This window comes from Mercenaria mercenaria, chromosome 2, assembly GCF_021730395.1.
Source record: "Mercenaria mercenaria strain notata chromosome 2, MADL_Memer_1, whole genome shotgun sequence".
NCBI classification, from domain to species: domain Eukaryota; kingdom Metazoa; phylum Mollusca; class Bivalvia; order Venerida; family Veneridae; genus Mercenaria; species Mercenaria mercenaria.
The window spans coordinates 50722493-50733625 of record NC_069362.1 but is presented as its reverse complement, the minus strand read 5'-3'; the positions used below and the strand labels follow the sequence as shown (position 1 = coordinate 50733625).

Genomic DNA, 11133 nt, shown 5'->3' with positions numbered 1-11133 from the left:
ATGAAAATGGTAGAATTTTATGGGAGGTAAAACTAAGAGCATTGTTGTAACCATCACCATTTTCTTCTAGAGAAAAGCAGTAACATTAAATTATAACAAAGCTATAGACTGTTTTTCATGAAAAATATAATATTATGTTTACCACAACTTGCCATGCAGAAATTGCAAAATGCCACAAATTAAGAGCTATAACTCCAGGGAAAACCACTAAACCATAACATTCCAATGATGTACTTAGCAGTGGTAACTTCTGTGCAGTTTAGTGGAATTCCAACCAGTGGTATAGAAGAAGTAGCAGAGATCAAAGAATGTGAAAACTCAAGGGCCATGACTCCATTGAAAATCATTTAGTTAAGACATGATAATATGCACAACTACTCTTCACACTAATCACTCATGAGACATTCAAAGTTTTTTTAACCCTTACCATGCTGGACACGATTAATTCTGCCTTTGCGACCAGTGTAGATCATGATCAGCCTGCAGTTCCATGCAGTCTGATCATGATCTGCACTGTTCGCCATTCAGTCAGTATCTTTTTGGTAAACACCCCTTTTAACAGATCATGGTTATGTCGAAATTGAAAGATGGAAAGTTCATTATAGAAATTTAGCAGGGTAAGGGTTAAAATTACCTTATATATACATGTTTCACACGATGGGCATGGAACCATTTGTATGAAATTATTTTAAAATAGGGCTATCAGTGTCATACAAGAAACTTTTTACAGTTTCCACCATATACATATAGGGGAAAAAAGAGCACGCTCTCTGGCAGCTATGTACTTTGCCGAATCAGATTAATATGAATAATCTTTGTAGGAAGTCACACAAGGACAATTTGGGTAAAATTATTTTAAAATCAGACCAATGGTTTAAGAGGAGTTGTTTGAACATTTTCCATTTTTAGCTCTGGCTACCCCTATGTGCAACCAAGCGGAACTGTTAGAGCCACTTTGGTAGAGGACCATCCAAGGAATATCTGGCCAAGTTTCATCAAAACCCAAGTGGTTTTATAGTAGATCTTTCTTAAACAAATTGTTGACAAAGACGGACACAACATTATCACAATGGCTCACCATGAGAACTTCGTCCTGAGGTGAGCTAAAGAATAGAAGACAGGAAGACACGAAGCTACATGATAAATATCTGCTTTATTTCATTCAGTTCTTATTTATTATTTTTCTTTTACACAATCATCTAACAAAAGTATGCCAAACCTTACTTGAACAACAGGAAATATTTCAACTAAAGTACTAACTAATTAATTAAAACTAATTAATGCAGTTGAAAATTCACTCTGATTCAATACTTGGACTCTAAAGAAAGACATCAATAAAGCTTGGATGTAGTTCAAAGAAAATGAAAGTATTAAACAAGAGCTATTAAACAAGAGCTGTCAGTGGACAGCCCGCTCGACTATTCTGAGTGCTTGATAGTATAATATAAGCAATGAGTAAAACTTTAACATTACAATAAGCATATTCTAAGTCGAAAAGGGGCCATAATTCAGTCAAAATGCTTGATAGAGTTGCCTCCTCCTTTTTACAGACTTGGGTCATGATGGTAAACAAGTATGCAAAATATGAAAGCAATATCTCAATGGACTTTGAAAGTATTTGGGGTGGTAAGCAAACTTTAACATTTGTGTGATGCTCACGCTGACGCCGGGGCGAGTACGATAGCTCCCCTATTCTTCGAATAGTCGAGCTAAAAATGAAAGTATTACAGGTCAAACAATACTTTCCTATTATAAAATGATGTCTTTATTTAGGTTTAGGAGCATATCACCAAACACAGAAATATACTTCTTTACCAACTATCTACCTGTCCAATACAATGTCATATCATAATGTTGTCCCCCTTTACAAAATGAAATAACAAGAGATCACAGAGTGATCTTGGTGCCCACCAATGTGCCATTTCTGAGGGTTCCAAATTTCAAGACTTATTGACCAGCTCAAGGTCAAATTTTCATTTCCGTACACAACACTGTGCATGCATTAACATGTGGTCCAAATTCGAAAGCTGTAGCATGAGAAATGTGAAAGTAGGTCACTAGATCAATTTCAAGGACAAAGTTCTTTGTACACAAAACTATGTATGTGCATCAAAATTGAAGGCTGTAGTTTGAGAAATCTGAAAGTAGGTCACTAGGTCAATCTTAAGGTCAAAGTTTATTTCGGTACACAAAACTATGCAAGTGGTCCAAATTTGAAGGCTGCAGCTTGAGAAATGTGAAAGTAGGTCACTAGGTCAAAATCAAGGTCAAATTTCACTTCAGAACACGTCGCTCACCTGAGTAACACACCATAACTGTAAACATGTTTTACCAAATATTCTGACAAATTTTCATTAAGATTGGACCAAAAATCGTGGCCTCTCAAGTGTAAACAAGCATTTTCTTTTATCTGACCTAGTGACCTAGTTTTTTACCCCACATGACCCAGATTCGAACTTGTCCAAAATTTCATGAAAACAAACATTCTGACAAAGTTTCAGGAAGACTGGAGCAAAAAACTGGCCTGTAGAGTGTATACAAGCTTTTCCTTGTTTTATATTATCCAAGACTTCATGATAACAAACATTTTGACCAAGTTTTATGAAGACAGAATAAAAATGTGGCCCCTAGGGTGTTAACAAGCTTATTCTTTGATTTTACCTGTGACCTAGTTTTTTGAACCCACATGACCCAGATAAAAAATCATTCGATATTTCATGCAGACAAACATTCTGACCAAGTTTCATGTATATCAAATGAACAAGAGTGTTAACAAGCTTTTCCTTTGAACTCTTGTGTTTGTATCTACTTTTTGTCATCGGTTGAGTGGTTACATTGATTAATCCCGAAATATGAAGATTTCAGTGATTGTAGTGAAATATTTCCAACAATGTCTGCACTTTCATGTATGGCTGTTACATTCAGACACGAAATAATTGATACGTTTGTGGACTCCAAAATTTTAGAAGTATAACACACGCAACATCAAATAATTAAAATGTGAACTCTGCTTGTGTATGCATTTAATTTTTGTCACCGGTTGACTGGTCAAATTGAGTAATCTTAAAATACTAGCATTTAGTCATTTTAATGAAATTATTTTTCTAATGTATGCCTATTCATATACGGATGTTACAATCAGACACCAAAAAATTGATAACTTCATTGCAAGTGGACACCAAAATATCTGACAAGCGCAACATCAAATGATTTCGTGTATATTCGCTTGGTTTAATTTTCCCTGCATGAGAACAATTTAATCATTATAATGAAATGTTTTTGAATTTTTTGGCTCCCCAGCTAAATTTGCCAAAGTCTTGTCAAGTCTGACGTCAACAGCAATTCCAAGAATAGTTCTTGAAGATGAAGGGATGGTATGTATGACATCATCTAAAAGGAGGCCTCTTAAATTATTTGAAAGTCTAAGACTTAGTACAGATTTGCAAGAAACAAAATGGAAAAGATCAAATTACCAACTAAAAAGATGAAGAGCTATCACTAAGATGATAACTTCAAGTAGGTGCAGAGACCAAAAGCTGGGGCTTTATGGTGAAAGCATCACAGATAAAAGGTATTTGGGATGAGCAAAAGAAACTAAAAAAGTGCTCTGGATGATAAGACAGTACATCAAGTTGAAAACCACTTCAAGTCATCAGGCATTTCTGTCTGTCTTCCAGACAAGAAACATGTCAGTGCTAAAGTCTTAGAACCCAAGAGAATAATGGAAAACACCTTGCAGCGTACTTACATGAGCTTTAGGATACAAAATCCAGACTCTGTGATCAGTTTCAGCAAATCTGTTGCCTTACGACCAAAGTCAGTAAAAACTAGAGCTATCACTAAAGGTGATGAATGTACCCACCTCATGCACTGACACAGTACATTGCAATTTGACACACACAAGATTGCATAATTATGTGGACTATATGTATACAGACTGTATGTATACAGTATAGTAACAAAAAACAAAGTCCCATAACTATGCAGAATATTTATCTAAAAGAACGTAACTATGGCGTACCAGTTGGGTCGAAAGTTTCCAGGTACCACAGGTAGTAATAAAATTATACCTGCAGGTATAAATTTATACCTGCCGGTATAAATTGGAAATGCACCTGCGGGTAAAATTTTATACCCATAGGTATAATTTTTATACCTGCGGGTATAATTTTACACCCGCGGGTATAAAATTATACCCGCAGGTACAAAATTATACCCGCGGGTATAAAAATTATACCTACGGGTATAATTGTATACCCGTAGGTATAATTTTATACCCGTAGGTATAATTTTTATACCCGCAGGTATACTTTTATACCCGCGGTTACAATTTTATACCCGCAGGTATAAAATTGTACCCACGGGTATAAAAATTACACCTGTGGGTATAATTTTGTACCCGTGGGTACAATTTTATACCCGCGGGTATTAAAATTATACCCGCGGGTACAATACTGCAGGTATAATTTTTATACCCGTGGGTACAATTTTTATACCTGCGGGTATAATTTTATACCCGTAGGTATAATTGTTATACCCGCGGGTACAATACCGCAGGTATAATTTTTATACCCGCGAGTACAATTTTTATACCCGCGGATATAATTTTTATAATTTTTATACCCGCGGGTACAAAAGTATACCTGCGGGTATAAAATAAAATTATACCCGCAGGTACAATTTTTATACCCGTAGGTATAATTTTTATACCCGCGGGTATAATTTTGTACCTGCGGGTACAATTTTATACCTGTGGATGTAAAATTATACCCGCGGGTATAATAGTATACCTGCGGGTATAAAATAAAAGTATACCCGCAGGTACAATTTTTATACCCGTAGGTATAATGTTTATACCCGCGGGTATAATTTTGTACCTTCGGGTATAGTTTTATACCTGCGGGTGTAAAATTATACCCGCAGGTACAATTTTTATACCTGCAGGTACAAAATTGTACCTGCGGGTACATTTCCAATTTATACCCGCAGTTATAAATTTATACCTGCAGGTATAATTTTATTACTACCTGTGGTACCTGGAAACTTTCGACCCAAATGGTACACCATACGTAACATGCACCATGCACAACTAGGGTTGGTACTGATCACTTGTGTGAAGTTTCATTAAATTATGTGCAAGGGTTCGGAAGATTAGGCGCGCACAAGATTGCATATGCAGACTGTATGTACATAGTATGTTAACAAGAAACAAAGTCCCATAACTCTGCAATTTTTGTTGTTGAAAGAACCTAACATGCCCCATGCACAACTACTGTTGTTACTGATCACTTGTGTGAAGTTTCATTAAATTGTGTCAATGGGTTAAGAAGAGATAGTGCGCACAAGATTGTGTCTATGTATATAGTATAGTAACAAAAAACAATGTCCCGTAACTCTGCAAAATTTTTTTCTGAAAGAACCTAACATGCCCCATGCACAACTACTGTTGTTACTGATCACTTGTGTGAAGTTTCATTAAATTGTGTCAAGGGGATGAGGAGAGATGGAGCGCACAAGATTGTGTCTATGTATATAGTATAGTAACAAAAAACAAAGTCCCGTAACTCTGCAATTTTTTTTTCTGAAAGAATCTAACATGCCCCATGCACAACTACTGTTGTTACTGATCACTTGTGTGAAGTTTCATTAAATTGTGTCAAGGGGATGAGGAGAGATGGAGTGCACAAGATTGTGTCTACGGACAGACGGATGGACAGACTGACAGACAGACAACCTGAAACCAGTATACCCCCCCTTACAACTTTGTTGTCGGGGGGTACAACAAGAGGGCCAAGATGGCCCTAGGTCGCTCACCTGAGAAATATACAATAACAGTGTAAACATGTTTAACCTAGTGATTTCATGGAAACACATATTTTGGTCAATTTTCATTAAGATTGGACTAAAAATGTGGTCTCCTGAGTTTAAAAAAGTATCTTCTTAGATATGACCTAGTGACCTAGTTTTTGACCCAAGATGACCCATATTTGAAACTGACCTTGATTTTATCAAGGCAATCATTCTGACAAAATTTCATGAAGATCAAAAGAAAAATACAGCCTCTATCGCATACTAAAGGTTTTTCTTTGATTTGACCTGGTGACCTACTTTTTGATCCCAGATGAACCATATTCAATCTTGACCTAGATTTCATCAAGGCAATCATTCTGACCAAATTTCATGAAGACCAATTGAAAAATACAGCCTCTATCACATACACAAGGTTTCTCTTTGATTTGACCTAGTGACCTAGTTTTTGATCTCAGATGACCCATATTCAAACTTGACCTAGAATTCATCAAGGCAATCATTCCGACCAAATTTCATGAAGATCAATTGAAAAATACAGCCTCTATCACATACACAAGGTTTTTCTTTGATTTTACCTAGTGACCTAGTTTTTGAACCCAGATGAACCATTTTCGAACTTGGCCTAGATTTTATTAAGGTAATCATTCTGACAAAATTTCATGAGCATCAGTTGAAAAATACAGCCTCTATCGCATACACAAAGTTTTTCTTTGATTTGATCTAGTGACCTAGTTTTTGACCCCAGACGACCGATTTTCAATTTTGGCCAAGATTTCATCAAGGTAATCATTCTGACCAAAATTCATGAAGATCAATTGAAAAATACAGCCTCTATCACACACACAAGGTTTTTCTTTGATTTGACCTAGTGACCTAGTTTTTGACCCCAGATGACCCATTTTCGAACTTGGCCTAGATTTCATCAAGGTAATCATTCTAACCAAATTCCATGAAGATCAGTTGAATAATACAGCCTCTATCACATACACAAGCTAAATGTTGACAGACGACAGACAGACGCCGGACATCGAGCGATCACAAGAACTCACCTAACAATAACAAGAGGGTCATGATGACCCTGGATCGCTCACCAGAGTAATATGAGCTACATGTTTCAAATGTCAAACTGATGATTTTTAGAAATTTTTTGGAAGATTTTTTGATGTACAATCAAGTAACCCCTGGGGCGGGGCCAAGTTTACCCCGGGGGTCATGAATGGAACAAAGTTTGTAGAAGTCTACTAGGCAATGTAACATATCAAATATCTAAGATCTAGGTTTATTTTTAGCAAATTTATGAAGATTTCCCTATATACAATCAAGTAACCCCTGGGGCTGAGTCAATTTGACCCTGGGGGTCAAGATTTGAACAACTTTTGTAGAGGTCCACTAGGCAATGCTACATGTCAAATATCTAAGTTCTAGGCCTTCTGGTTTATTTTTAGTAAATTTTGAAGATTTTTCTATGTACAATCAAGTAACCCCATGGGGTGGGGTCAATTTGACCCCATGGGTCATGGTTTGAAATTTTTTTGTAGAAGTCTACTAGGCAATGCTACATGTCAAATATCTAAGATCTAGGCCTTCTGGTTTATTTTTAGAGATTTTTTGAAGATTTTCCTATGTAAAATCAAGTGACCCCATGGGGCAGGGTCAATTTTGACCCCAGGGGTCACGATTGAATAAATTTTGTAGAGGTCCACTAGGCAATGCTACACGTGAAATATCTAAGCTGTAGGCCTTTGGTTTATTTTTAGAAATTTTTTGAAGATTTTCCTATGTAAAATCAAGTGACCTCTGGGGCAGGGTCAATTTTGACCCCGGGGGTCATGATTTGAACAAATTTTGTAGAGGTCCACTAGGCAATGCTACATGTCAAATATCTAAGCTCTAGGCCTTCTGGTTTATTTTTAGAAAAATTTTGAAGATTTTCCTATGTAAAATCAAGTGACCCCTGACCCCGGGGTCATGATTTGAACAACTTTAGTAGAGGTCCTCTAGGAAATGCTACATGTCAAATATCTAAGCTCTAGGGCTTCTGGTTTTTGAGAAGAAGATTTTTTAAGATTTTCCTATGTAAAATCAAGTGACCCCTGGGGCGGGGTCAATTTTGACCCCGGGGTCATGATTTGAACAAACTTGGTAGAGGTCCACTAGGCAATGCTTCTCACCAAATATCTAAGCTCTAGGCTTCTGGTTTTTGAGAAGAAGATTTTTAAAGTTTTTCCTTTCTGTTGCCATGGCAACCAGAGTTCTGCATGGAATTAAATTCTTTGAACAATTTTTGTAGAGCTTCACCCAAGGAACATTCCTGTGAAGTTTGGATGAAATTGGCCTAGCGGTTTATGAGGAAATGTCGTTTAAAGTAAAAGTTTACGGACGACGGACAACGGAAGCCGGACGGTAACTGATCAGAATTGCTCACCCTGAGCCTTTGGCTCTGGTGAACTAAAAAGTAATTCATTCAAAGGCTGTTTGTGTGAATACTGTGCCAATATAGAAATGAAGGTCACAGCTTTGAAAAAGGTAATGCCAGCAGAGAGAAAAAGCTGCTTTGGCGTGAAAATCCGCTTTGACCTTTCTAAGATGCAGCTTTGTCCAAAACCCGAAGGCTCTAAGTTCTATAACAGAGAGTACTGTGTAGAAATTGTGAAAAATGTGGCATGTTTCTAGAAGCATGCAGTGTCCATACATTTGAAGATTCTGATATACATTTCCAAACAATTTAAGGTAGTAGAGGTGTAATAGCAATGTTTACAAAATGGCATTTGCATGGTATATTCTTAAAGATGACCGTGTTTTGCACTGTATTGCAAACAACTTTTTAAACAACTTTTACCATGCCGTTTTTTCTAAATTTTGTATAACTTGTGGTATCTCCTCTAGCTCAAGTAGAGAAAAATTTCAAAGTGATGGCCGCTATATAAAATGTTTGCAGAGAACTCATTTTACCATTAATTTTAATAAAAGAATCATCAAACTATTGTTAAACAATTATTAAACACAAAATTAAAATGTGGATATCATTTTATATAGTGTTCCTCAAGTAAACGGATTTAATGATACAGAATTCTTATTTCAACGTTGAAAAAATAAGGTCAAATCCTTGTTTCTGTTTTGAATTTTGCTTACTTCATTCAAAAATTACCTTGGGACAGATGTAAAACCTACCTAAATTTCTTCCACAATATGTAATCTAAAGAATGGAAGCAAAATAGAGAACTTTTACCACATGTAACTCAATATTTTTACAGATGTGTAACTCTACCCCTTCTGTTTAAGTAGTAAATTCACTTTGAACAGCAAGAAATCGCTTAGCAAATGTTTTTTTTTTTTTCATTTTTGTACAATAAATCTATCATAAGTCTTGAAAGAAGTAAAAACTTACTAGAAAAAATCGAAAATAAGGGGAAAAAAATTTGGTCCCAGTAGGGCTTGAACCTACGCCCCCCTGAGAATTGCAGTAAATGTGGGTTTATGGTAGGAATTGAATACTCTTCAAAAAGGAGGTACTCTATTACACATCTACTACCTTAATTCATAACTTACACAATCATGTTATATTATAGACATACGTTTTCTTTTATCTTTCAATGAGGTCTACGAAGATTCCAATGACCATACAACAAACAGTTCTGATACACAAACTACTCTACAACTGAGCACTGATAATGGAATAAGTGGACAAGAATTACTTGAAGATCAAGTAGAGATTGAAAGGTGTGGCGACAGTGGAGATGAATGCAGTGAAAATGGGAGTTCTAGCAACAGGAGTATATCAGGGGAAAATGAATCAAATGACTCAAACTGTGAACACAAAATGTGCAGTGATAATGACCCACCTTTGTATGTGATTCCTTCACAAGAAGAAGTATACTGCAGTCCAATCACAGCTTCTGAACACGCTCTTGCACAAGGTGCTTTATCAACAAGACACAACTTGTCCAATGCTGCCATAAGTAATATCCTTCAGTTGATACAATTACACATATATATCGACAGAAAATATCGGATTAACTTCAATTTAACAAAATATTTGTGGATTCAGCAAAGACTATCTCCAATACCAAATGTACTGCGAACTATGTAAGAAAACTTTCATTGATGATGTTGAAATCTGCCTGACTCCTGGTTATCATAGTGTAAATACAGCTGACAGTAAAAAGTACTTCGTGAAAAGTGAAATCAGACTACAACTCTAAGAGAGATATTGGAGAGACCAGAAACATGGGAGATGATAAAAGAAAGCTACAGTCTAGAACCATCATCAGTGTTATCTGACGTTAAAGCAGGAAGTGCTTATCAGAAGCTGAAAGAACCTGGAGACTTTCTGCATGATTCTACAAACATAACCTTATCAATGTTTACCGATGGAGTGGTGTTGTTCAAAAGTTCTTCTGTTTCACTATGGCTGATATACCTCCTTATCAATGAGTTTCCACCAAAGGGGAGATTCCACAAAAAGGAATATGATGCTTTGGGGGATTTGGCAAGAAGTGGGTAAATCAAAGATGCTGATGTTTTTTCAGCCATTTGAAACTGACCTACTTGTTTTTTTACCTTCAGAACAGTCATAGGAGACACTGTCACATTCAGAATTATGCTACTTGTGGCCACCACGGATCTTCAAGCTAGGGCATATGTCCTGAATATGGCCCAACACAATGGTTGAACCTGCCTGTGTATTCTGCACAGAAAAAGGAGAGATCATCAAGTCTGGTGCTGGTCACTGTCAGGCTTTTCCTTACCAATGTCTTGAATACTATAAAAGGTACTGAGATGAAACTTGAAATACTTCTTTACAATCCCCTTACAGAAGCAAGCCTCTGTGGCGTACATGCTGCGTATTTGCTGTGTATATGCCGCGAACACAGTAGTACGCCAGAGGAGTACATTTTACATACACCGCATGCCGCATACATGCCGCATACTATTTCGACGAGTACACAGCATGTCCAGGAGGTCATAGTACACTTCAAGTAGGGAAACTCTAAAAATTTTAAAGGGAGTACACTCATGACGCAGGGGGGACTTGACAAGAAAATGACACGCGTACCTGCGAACTCAAAATTTATAAACTTATTTTTTGTTGCATAAAGTTTTTTCCCCTTTGCATTTGGGGCCATTTCTTCAGTGTTTCCCAAATTCAGTCACAAATTGATTTATTTCTTTGAAAAAGGGGAGAAGAAAAGCATAAATTATTTGAAAACATCAACACTTATTTTGGTGGGTTTTAAAACTTATTATGCTTCACTTATTTTTTTTTCTGTTTTTTTCGTCCAAATGACGCATTTGCATAAAAAATTGGGTGGGGAAGGGAAA

General features: G+C 36.5%; 1 long non-coding RNA gene across 1 annotated transcript; it reads right to left on the bottom strand.

The window, feature by feature from the left end:
* Positions 1–1134: 1134 nt before the first annotated feature.
* Positions 1135–10612, bottom strand: LOC128555117 (uncharacterized). Its single transcript, XR_008369800.1, has 2 exons — positions 5081–10612; positions 1135–4010 (listed from the first exon to the last, which is right to left on the bottom strand). It is a non-coding gene; the product is annotated as an uncharacterized LOC128555117 (long non-coding RNA).
* Positions 10613–11133: the final 521 nt, after the last annotated feature.